The sequence below is a fragment of the Diabrotica virgifera genome, chromosome 9 (assembly GCF_917563875.1).
Source record: "Diabrotica virgifera virgifera chromosome 9, PGI_DIABVI_V3a".
Taxonomy (NCBI): Eukaryota; Metazoa; Arthropoda; class Insecta; order Coleoptera; family Chrysomelidae; genus Diabrotica; species Diabrotica virgifera.
This window is the reverse complement of record NC_065451.1, coordinates 225,401,634-225,414,248: the sequence shown is the minus strand read 5'-3', so window position 1 is coordinate 225,414,248 and position 12,615 is coordinate 225,401,634. Positions and strand designations below refer to the sequence as shown.

Below are 12,615 nucleotides of genomic sequence, written 5' to 3'. Positions count from 1 at the left end.
TTAAATGTGACACACTTGCTACACTGTTAATATGTTTCAATTTGTTTCACTTTAGAAAATCATTTCTGTGAACTTTTATTAGTAATAAATAAATATGTATTAAGTTTATTACAATAAAGTACCTACATTAAATTTGAAATTCTATTGTTAACAATCTGAAAATGCTTTGTTTATGTATTTAAACTCATAAAGTAGATACGTAATAGTTGTTAATAGGACTTTAAATAAGCTTACGATTCTGTTGGCAGAGAAGTATTGTGGGAGACTATGGTAGAAATGGGTACCTGGAAAGCTGGTAGGGTTAGCACAGGTGAGCACGGAGAATGCTTCCGCACGGATCAGAATTGGCAGCACCACGTCGGAGGAATTCCTCATTGACACCGGGCGTAGACAAGGAGATCATCTCGCCCCGCTGCTGTTTAACTTCGCACTGGAACGTGCAGTAAATAAAGCTCAGCCACAACTGACAAACGGATTTGCCGCCCAAGGATCAAAAATACTATTGGCCTTTGCGGATGACGTGGACACAATTGCACAATCCGCCACAGATGCGCAAAAGAAGTTTTCACCCTATTCGAGAACGGAGCCAAGTAAGTTGGTCTTAAGGTCAACGAGGACAAGACCAAGTACATGTTGGTTACGAAGAACCCAAGACCAAGGGTTAGACAAAACGTAACAATTAATGAATACAACTTTAAAATCGTCAAAGAATTCAAGTACCTGGGAGCGATCATAACATCTGAAAATAAATATGAAAAGGACGTGGCAGCCAGGATCATTGCAGGAAACAGGGCATATTACTCATTAATCACCTTACTTAAATCAACAATACTCTCAAGACCAGCAAAAATATGAGTATATAAGACAATAATTCGTCCCACAATAACGTATGGAAGCGAGACATGGACTCTGAACCAGCGGGAAACGACAAAATTACTGGTACTTGAAAGAAAGATAATGCGGACTGTCTATGGGCCTTGCAGAGAAGAGACAACAGGAGAATGGAGAAGAAGACAATGATGAACTCAGACAGTATATGGAGATGAAAATATAGTACGCTACATTAAAGCAAACCGAATAAGATGGGCGGGCCACGTGCTAAGATCGAGTGACGAAAGACTTCTTAACGCCACATTCTGGGAAAGGCCCGATGGCAAAAGGTCAGTAGGTCGCCCAAGAAAGAGATGGAAGGACGCAGTAGCCAGTGATCTACGGAAAATGGTAGTACAGCAATGGGAAATAGCTGCTCAGGACCGACAACAATGGAGGGAAATATTAAACGCTGCCAAGACTCACATAGAGTTGTAGAGTCAAATGGTGATGATGATGATGAAGTAGAATGACAAACGTAGAAGAGGACAACGAAACCCTGCAAATAGGAACAAGTACAATACAGAAAGTCAAGGAGTACATGTACCTAAAGCAAACAATGAAGCTGAATAAAGAAAATCAAACAGCAGAAATAACAAGTAGATTAAAACTCGCATGAGTGGCATTCGAAAAATGAGCTATATCCTGAAAAACCAGAAATATGCCCAATATCTCCGCACAAAAGTATATGATCAATCCACGAGGAAAATAAACTTCCTGTAGCTGGCTGTATACCATAAATCACAAAAATACCAGGTTTTTGTAAAAGGTATATTTTAAAATACCCTAAATAAGGGTCACAATACAAAACGTTTTCGGATTAAGGAATCCATCATCAGTGTTTAAAAGCCCTAAAATTAAGTATAACCTAATTAAATGAGATAAAAGTTAAAATTGACAGAGGTTTTCAAGAACAAGAGGCCATACTTACAAAATTTGCATGCCTGAGCCACCAAAATGTATAGGGTAAAAACCCTTTAAATGTAAATCATAGAGTTATTTTACATATTTATATAAAATTCATCGGATGTTATAGATAAACCTGGATGTTACCCAGGGCAACACAGGACTCTCCCCACGTGGTTGGAACTTTTTTGGAGAAAACCTCACATATTGGATTTCAATGGCCAACTGACAACTGAATTCAAGAGCAACCCAAAATGACATTAAGAACTGTCAATGTAACCTAGTTGTAATATTACTTCAGCCACAACGTTAAAGATTATTTTGAATGTTTTAAGATAAAAAACAGTATCAAATTTACAAATATTAAAAATAAAAGATGTTCGCAAAATATGAAAAAAATTTTTTCTCCCTTGAAATAATGCATTAATTAAGTATTCAAATAGGGAAATAAAATGTTTACGTTACAGGAAGTTATGCAGTCAACAATACCAATAGGTGTTGTATTAGTGGTATGAAATTATCAATACGATTAGACAAATAATGGTAAAGGCCTTATACTAGGAACACAAAATAGTATGTAATGTGTACATACCTATGTGTACGATTTTAAGAGTATTGATTAAATGATAATTGTTTAATGACTGATAACTTGCTTGGTAGTCGACCCAACATAAATTGGATAATGATAGAAAAAGTGATATGATAATTATAGAAATACTGTTTTGTTTTTATCTGATTGAAAATGAGACTAGAGTAGCTTGATGAAACTGAGTCCTCCAGAGACCTGACATCAAATTGGTTAAAAATGAAATGATTGTAAAATATGGGGGGGAATAGGAAGGTTTTAAGAAGTCTGACAGAGTATGTTGTGATATTGGACCATGGAAGATGTGTAGTGTGTTGTTATGAAATGAGAGTTATCTAATCTATAAGCTATGAGATGAGGCTAAGAAGACAGGTGGCTGGAATGAGACTCAATTCTGATAGATGTGGTTGTATATGTGATGTAGGAGCTAAATTTTGGAAAAGTAAAGCTGGTGTGAAATAATGAGAATGTAGGAGGATGAAGTAAAAATGAATATTAGAGAGTTAAAGTAAGATGTTGCTTATCGACAATTGGGAGTGAAATAGATGTATGTGGTAGTCATGAATGGTGTAGCAAAGAAGAGAAAATTGTATCTGATGTGGTTTATGAAAAAAGTTGACGGTGTAGGGGGTTGAAAATCTCGGTTAAATGACACATAGCGATTGACACAATTAGTATTTCTATAATTATCATATCACTTTTTCTATCATTATCCAATTTATGTTGGGTCGACTACCAAGCAAGTTATCAGTCATTAAACAATTATCATTTAATCAATACTCTTAAAATCGTACACATACAGTAGGAAAAATGAAAGAATACCCATGAACGAACATATAAAACACGCTGTATTTTCCGGTCACCGTGTCACACAAAAAATTGGCAAGTGCAAGTACATGTAATAATTATTGTTACATGTACTTGCACTGGACAATTTTCTTTGTGACACGGTGACAGGAAAATACAGCGTGTTTTATATGTTCGTTCATGGGTATTCTTTCATTTTTCCGACTGTATGTACACATTACATACTATGTTGTGTTCCTAGTATAAGGCCTTTACCATTATTTGTCTAATCATATTGATAATTTCATACCACTAATACAACACCTATTGGTATTGTTGACTGCATAACTTCCTGTAACGTAAACATTTTATTTCCCTATTTGAATACTTAATTAATGCATTATTTCAAGGGAGAAAATTTTTTTTCATATTTTGCGAACATCTTTTATTTTTAATATTTGTAAATTTGATACTGTTTTTTATCTTAAAACATTCAAAATAATCTTTAACGTTGTGGCTGAAGTAATATTACAACTAGGTTACATTGACAGTTCTTAATGTCATTTTGGGTTGCTCTTGAATTCAGTTGTCAGTTGGCCATTGAAATCCAATATGTGAGGTTTTATCCAAAAAAGTTCCAACCACGTGGGGAGAGTCCTGTGTTGCCCTGGGTAACATCCAGGTTTATCTATAACATCCGATGAATTTTATATAAATATGTAAAATAACTTTATGATTTACATTTAAAGGGTTTTACCCTATACATTTTGGTGGCTCATGCATGCAAATTTTGTAAGTATGGCCTCTTGTTCTTGAAAACCTCTGTCAATTTTAACTTTTATCTCATTTAATTAGGTTATACTTAATTTTAGGGCTTTTAAACACTGATGATGGATTCCTTAATCCGAAAACGTTTTGTATTGTGACCCTTATTTAGGGTATTTTAATATATGTATATACACCGTTCTTAGGCGTCAACGCCCTTCGGTAGGGATCTATGGGGAGTATCACCGAGCCGCAAGCCCTTATCCCTTGCCGTACTGCTCCCTCATAGGTCGATCAGATGCCCGCATATTCCAGACTAAGCGCCGTATTTTAATATATACCTTTTACAAAAAACTTGGTATTTTTATATGATCAATGTGTCCTACCAGTACTTACATATGGAGCACAGATATGGACCTTCACAGAGGAAAATATGGAAAAGATAACCAAGACTCAAAGGGCAATGGGAAGGCAGATGCATATCAAGATAAGTGATAAAAAGAAAAAGACATGGATTAGAAATAAAACCAAAGTGAAAGACGTTACAAACATGCAGCTACTCTCAAATGAAAATTTGCAGGACACCACAGCAGACAAAGAGACGGAAGATGGAATGAAGCGATAATCCACTGGAGACCTTGGGACCATAAAAGAGGAAAGGGCAGACCACAGATACGATGGTCGGATGACCAAAGAAGATACGCAGGGACCAGATGGACAGGATTGGCACTGAACCGAGAAGAGTGGAAAAATAAGGGGGAGACCTACGTTCAACTTTAAACAAATGAAGGGCAATAGAGAGATAGATAGATCATATTATATAGGAGTCGTCTAGTTCCAAAAGCGGCCATTTGCAAAAAATTAAGTTTTTTTAATTACAAGTTAAAGATACTTAAAAGCTTCCTTCTGATACATGAAAAATGTTCAAAAGCGGCCATTTATCATACTTAAACTAGACTAAAAGATGAGGGTTAGTTCCAAAACCGGCCAACTGCGTTAGGTCGGCGCCTCTGTCACTGTTAGCGCCATTGTCAACGTTGGTTTGATAGGTTAAATGGACCGTGATAGTCGTGACGTCAAATCAATGTTGGCTACTTTGAAATGGTTTCCAAACAAAATAAAAACCTATCAAAAATTCACACGCGGTGTTTATTTTTGTTTTTATAATTGGAGTATATTGCTTGTAGGACGTTTAATTTTTACAAAATGGTAATTTGTTGGGTACCCGCGATTGTAATCAATGAAACGCAGTAAGTACTATGTAGTGTGTAAATCCTTGATTTTGTGTAGGGACATTTATAAAATTAAAAGCAATATGATTGATATGACTATCAAGGATTGTGTCTTTAGAAAAAAAATGTGCAGATGTGATTAAAACAAAATAAAATTAAAAATGATCACACAAATCACGTGTATAATCACTTGACAGACGTCAAACGTTTGCTTTGTTTTGAAACCTTTTTGACGTTTTGACGTCACACTATTACGGTCCATTTCACATGTGTTTCACATGAAGGTAGCACGGGCAAGGATAATCGTTTTGTTTATTTTTATGCGTTGTAAAGTTGTATTTTTTAATTTGTTGTATGCAAGAGATGGCAATGGATAATATTGACGAAAATTACCTCAATTACGAAAAAAATTAACGCCAAGAAATGATTTTCTAAAAAGAATTTTCATTAGAATTAAAAAGTTAGCACCTAAATATATGTATATACAGCAAGTAAATTAGTAACGATTTGAGGTTTTTGTACACTATTTACAAGTTATATTTACAAGTTATTATATTAGTAAAGCTAATGCAGTTTACTCTATGTATTTACAATTTGTTGATATTGGATGCCTCATTGTGTCTACGTTTATTGTCTGTTTATCTACAATACAACAGTTTTGTAATAAAAAAGTGTGTTTGAAAGGCAAAAAATGGTAGAGAGAAAAAATTGAAAATGGAAAAAGTCGGATATGATGTCAACCTCCGACAGATGGCGTGGAACATCATACTTATCGTTCAATTAACTGATTTTATCGTTTCTTCTGATTATCCAGGTAGAATATTGTTATTGATTGATTATCAAATCAAATTTGACTATGAATTAAAAGTTTGCTGAAGTGAACCATAGATTTAAAAAAAAATTTGTTGCAAAATATTTTTTTAACAAATATGTAATTTATACATATGTATTAATACTTCCACAGCTTGTGCTATACGCAGGGCCGCGTTTAGGTCAATTGACGCCCTAGGCAATTCTCTAGTAGCCGACCTTCAAACATGTACGTACCATTTTTGCGAAAAAAAAATGCAGAAATGTTTACTTAAATAGGAATACAATAAAAATGGATTTAAACTGCGATGTTTATATACCTATAATAGAAAAAATTCTCATTCTTCATTGAAAAAACATCTTTTAAAAAAATATTTTTCAAAAAAAAATTTGTTCTTGACAAAATCGACCAATTTTTAACATGTTCTTGCGTCATACGTCATACTTAATGTTAAAGTATTTTTAATTCTTGACATTTTCGAAAATGACCTTTCAGTGGACACGTTGGCAACTGGGAAACACAAATAAATGTGCAAAGCAATGTCAAAATTAGGGAAAATATCTTTCAATCCACTTAGTGCAGTTGAACCTCCATCGATTTTCATAAAAATTGGTGAGTAGTAAGAGGATACCTCAAGGTACAAAGGTGATATGATGCCAACTTGCGCTTTTACCGTGGTGGGGAAAACTACCACTTTAAGTGGGGGCGAAAGAAATAATACCACAAATCGATAGAGAGACAAATTCTAAGCCAAATTTGTTATGTAAAGTTATTAATGTAAGTCAATACTTTTTGAGTTATTAAAGTTCAAAGATTTTATTTTTTCGTAAAAAATGCATGTTTTAAAGCTGTTTTTCACGTATAACTCGAAAACTGTAAGGTTTTACAAAAAAGTTATTATTACCAAAATTGAAGATAATAAAAGCTGAATATACTCCTCATTTAAAGAACTAAACTAATGTTAATTCAAAGCGAGTTATGGGTAATTAAATGTATATTTTTTCGACGAGTACTAAAATCTAAGGATTCAAGCTTAAATAACAGGAGAACGATGCATTTTATAAAATATAACTGCTAAGCACTTGTCAAAGTACTTCGGAGTACCTATCAAATAGCCAGTAGAAGTTAATAGGATCACAATGAAGCAAGTTCTGATGAAAATAAGAGAACCCTTTAGAATTTTTAGGAAAAAGTGAAAAATAAAACATACGCCATCTTCACAAAATTCCATCAAAATTTATAGTAATCCTTAGAAGAATTTCTTTATACATATTAGCATAAGTAATGATTTCAGCAATTTTGACCGGTTTAGGCCGATGCCACATTATGCGTTTTGACCGGATGCGTTTCCGCCGCATCCGGTGAAAACGCATAGTGTGACAGATCGGTCCGGTTGCGTTGGAAACGGATGCGTTTTGAGTCATCGGTATGCGCTTACAAACTGCACCAGACTAAACGCATAGTGTGACAGGTCGGTCCTGTTGCGTTGGAAACGGATGCGTTTTCACCGCATCCGGTCAAAACGCATAATGTAGCATTGGCCTTAGAATGCATATTTTTGAAAAAAAAAGATATAATTTAAAAAAATCAGAATTTTTAAAATTATCGTAATTTTCATTTTTTTGATAATACTTAACTCCAAAAATACTCAATATACGTAAAAAGTAAAATATGTATTGTATAACCAAATTTTAGTTTTTTCTGAATCAAATATTTTACCTTTTTACTATTTCTGTAGAGTAAAAAATAACCGAGATAGAAACGTTTAAAGCTTAAATATTGCAGCGAGAACCATGTAATCGTGGCCATAGGGGTTTAAAAGATTAAGTTCAACGTGTTTTAATAGCCATTAAAATTACCTTTCAAATGGTGTTTAGGTAAACCTGACATCGTAAAAATTAACGGAGTTATTTAAAAAAAAACAATAAGTTTTTTGGAAAAATTTTTAGATAAATTAAAGATAAATTTTGAAAAATATTTGGTGCATAAATTTTAATGCTATCAACTTGTTTGGGGGCTCATTTGATACATATTTATAAGTACTTTGACAAATTTTTAATAAGGTTATGTTATAAAATGCATCATTTTCCCGTTATTGAAGCTGAATACTTAGATTTGAAAATGATACTAGCCGAAAAAATATACATTCAGTTACATATAACTCACTTTTAGTTAACATTAAAATGTTTTTCCAGTACGGAGTTTATTTCGTTTTCTATTAGCTTTAATTTTGGTAATAATAACTTTTTTGTAAAATCTTATAGTTTTTGAGTTATTTATGAAAAATCGGTAAAAAACATGCATTTTTCTCAAGAAAAATTAAAATCTCTGGTCTTTAATAACTCAAAAAGTTTTGATTTATTTTAATAACCTTATGTAACAAATTTGGCTTAGAATGTGTCACTCTATCGAATTTCTAATAAAATTTCTAATTTTCAGGGGATATTTCTAATAAAATAGTTTTCAGTCTCAAGAAGGGGTGGCATCCATCCCCAGGGTAAAAGCGCAAGTTGACACCATGTCACCTTTGTTCCTTGAGATATCCTCTAACTACTCACCAATTTTCATGCAAATCGATGGAGGTTCAACGAAATCGGAGGTAATAGCTCATATCCAACTTCAGTGACTGTACTAACCCTTCTTTAAATATTAAGATATATCAAATGGCGATTTTATTGTGGTATCCAAATACCCTTCAACTAAATTCATTCATGTATGAATGATGCATCTTGGTCGTCTTTATTTTGTATCAGATTTTCAGCTTCTTTAATAGTTTCTTCATTGCTTAATTTTGGCAAATCTGTTAATAGAGAGTTATTGCCACCGGCAAATAAAGGATCCTTTATTACAGGATACTTTAATAAAGGACAAATACAGGACGGGTCTAAAAGAGTGGTATTGCAAACGCAGTTAAAGAATCTTTTATTTTGACAAATGACATGAAATATTTTTGTAAATATAAAAATAACCTATAAAATTCCATTTGTCGATATAAATTAAAATAAGATAATTGAAGAGTAAAACGTTAAATTTAATTATTTTGTCATTTAAAGATGTTTAGAGAACATCATAATATATCCCATAATACTCATCGTTCAATAATATGGAAGTGCAATAAATTGGAAATACTATTTTAGGAGCTTTTAAATACTTTTGCATTATGGGTATATGTAATGGGGAATTTCTGGAGAATATATTATTAGGGAATAGTGGATATCCATTCCTCAACTACACCTACCGAATGACACCATTCCAGAATTTTCAGACAGAAGTTGTGTTTTTATAATCCATCACAAATCCCTTCAAGAATTTTTATTGAAAGAACATTTGGTATTGTGAAGAGATTTTCCATTTTACCATATGTAATGAGATGCAAGTTACCTTTTATTCAAAGAATAATATCAGCTTGTTCAGTTTTACATATTGCAGTAGTACATAATAGAGAAAACGTTGAAATACTGGCAAATGAGTGTGCTGTTGATATTGATATAGAAGCTGTGGCAGTACATTTTCAACCAGGAGCTAATCTAATGCGACTAAATTGTGTATGTGTTTGTTTAAAATTATTGTTCGACATTTAAAGCTAGCGCTTAAACTAATTTTATTTTTATTGGACTGCAGTTTGTTAATAAATTTATATAAATATTATATTGGTGACTGATTTTAAGTATTTTATGATCATTAGCAGGTTTTAAATATAAATTTATAAATATATACATACACGCTATTGGCGTTTGATCTTTTATCCATTATGGCTCTCTCTTTCTTTCTTTTCACCTCTGGATAACTAGTTATCAGGAAGTTTATCTGACAGATTAGATACTAATAGATATCTGACAGAGAAAAACTTCCCGTTAACTAGTTATCCGGAGCTGAAAAGACAGATACTAAGGATACTGTTATATAAACTTCCCAATAATTAGTTATCTGAAAATAAAAAGACCTCTAATCTGTCAGGTAAACTTCCCGATATACAAAAAGATAATAGAAGAATTAAGCTTTATGCTGGTTTTTATTAATTTTTTTGGCAATGTTTAAATAAACAAATACTGATGGCATGAAATGGATCACGAACAAGGAGGAATGAAGAAGGAATTGGAGATTCTGTTTACCATTAAACGCATAAAACTGTAGTATCTGGGACACATATGATAAATCAGCACCGTTACTCCCTGCTGCAGTACATATTGCAAGGTACAGTCAAAGGTAAGCGAAGACCTGGTAGAGGGAGAATATCAATGGAACTGTTTCGAATAGCAGCTAGCAAGGTTACGATTGCTATATGATTTCCAACATTCGAAACGGATAAGAACCAAAAGAAGAAGATGGCATGAAAATGAAAGTGTATTAATACTTTTGATTAAAAACTTAATAGATTCTAATCTATAAAAGATTAAATTTTCAAAAATAAATACTTGAACCTTTGTTTTATTTTGTTAACCTGTTGTTATATATCTGTTGAATAGAACTCTATTTTGAATCTAGAATTTTAACAAATCCTAACTTTCATTAAAATTTATTGATCTTATATCTTCAATAAATATTTATTTCTATAGAAAAATGTAAAATATATTGAGTTTAATAAATGAGTTACTGATATTTTAAGTCTGATCATTGTAATTAGTAACAATTTAAAATTATTTACATAATATTCCTTTTTACAACTTCTTGTAATAACTCAAGCTTCAATAAAATGTTCTTTTCTATATTCGTTTGGGTCAAAACATCAATAATCTATATCTCAGAATATTACTTAGAGTTGTTTTTAATAAATAAAACCCAACATACAACTTTAATGATGAAAGTTTAATCAAATATCAATCCCACAATACATAAATTATCAATCCAAAGAAGCGACAAGATAAATTCAAAATACAAGTGAAGTTAGACCTTTCTTCACATTTTTGACACGTTATGTCAAAATAAAGGAACTTTTATTAAAATAAAGGTGTCCTCTAATTTTCCTTAAATACAGGCGGCCTGTATTTTATTAAAAGACAAAAATAAAAGACGCAATACTGCGCATGCTTATATGTCAAAATAAAGGATCTTTTATTACAGGTCGACTTAAAAGACGTTGGCAATAACTCTCTAATATCACGAAAACGTAAGTCGATAAGATTCCAGTCGTCTATTCAGGTCTCTTACAGAGTGTCGATTATAACATAGAATGTGTGGATTTTCATCTCATCACTAGATGAAAAGTTTAGTTCATCATCGGCCCCTCGTCAAATTTAATTTCTCTTCCTTATTTCTTTATACCTATGTTTTATTTGGCAAAATTTTTTGGCTTCCTTCATAGGCGTAACCAGGGGGGGGTTTTGGGGGTTATAACCCCCCCCATTGGGATGTACTTTGAGCTCTATACGCTTAACACCATACCCTTCAGAGACCTTCCAGTAGTTGTAACCCCCCCTTTTCCAGTAGTTGTAACCCCCCCCTTAGGATCATCCTGTTTACGCCTATGGCTTCCTTGCGGTAAAGTAATTTGAAAGAGATACTCCTTAATGACAGAACCTAGATTCATAATTTTTATATACAAATATTTTTTGTATAGTATTTGTGCCGCCCTCTCATAATGTGCCGCCCTAGGCAACTGCCTATATTGCCTAATGGATAAAACAGCCCTGGCTATACGTTGTAAATAATAATAGTCCAAGTAATGAAGCTTAAAATAGGACAAAACCTCGCAATTTTTACAGAATGGATCGATTTGCTTGAAAATTTGAGAATAAGTAGTAGATAGTCCAAGGATCAAAATCTATATGATGCTGAAAGGCGCTTTTACCATGGGGGTGGTTGCCACCCCATCTTGGGGTGGAAATTTTTTATTATATTTTGACCGCAAAACTTGATAAAAGCATTCATTCTAAGCAAAAAATCTTCTATACATTATTTTGATAAAATTAATAATTTCCGACTTATTCGCTATCGAAAGTGTTAGTATTAAATAGAAAAAATCAATGTTTTTAATCAGTTTTCTGCTAATAACGCAAAAAGTTTTCGTTTTATCAAAAGAACATTGCTTAACAAAAATGTACATTTTTAAAAAATAAACAAAATCTTTTTTTTTATTTTCTTTAAGACCAATAGTAATCGAGCTATACTTGATTTTATGTTAGCTCTTCTTCGTCATATGCTAAAAATTGTAGTTTCAAAGTCAAAAGACGGGAAAACTATGCATTTTTCGAGGATAGCTTGTTCAAACTAATTTAAAGTATTTACAAATATCTATCTCCAGAAATAACAAAAGTCTCTAGCTCACAAATTAACTGACTTATAATGAAAATAATGTCAGTCTCTATTTTTTTCAGTGAAAAAGTGATCGGAAGCAACCTCCTAATCACCACCCTAATTAATATTAGTCATTGACCTTATTCGGTCTTCTTTATTTATTTATTACTAATAGGTTCTAGAAGTTTGACCGGCTTATAATGATTAGTTTTTAAAAAAATGGAGTTAAAATGGAATAACGAATTTTTGGAGTTTGGTAAAAAATGCTTTTTTCTTCAGAATAGAAAGATTAGCATCAGAGATACGAAAAAATGTTTAAATATGAAATTGTAGCTTATTTAATTCCTAAGAACTTGGTTTGAAAAAAATTTTTCTGCGGCAAAAATTGAGTGAGCTATTGACAATTAAAACTTGCAATAATATGC

The 12,615-nt window shown here is 32.5% G+C and overlaps 1 protein-coding gene across 9 annotated transcripts in view; it reads right to left on the bottom strand.

Annotated features, from left to right (window-relative positions):
• LOC114335148 (mucin-2) overlaps positions 1-12,615 on the bottom strand; it is an 85,309-nt gene that overhangs the window by 36,816 nt on the left and 35,878 nt on the right. The gene's annotated exons all lie outside the window — the stretch shown is intronic.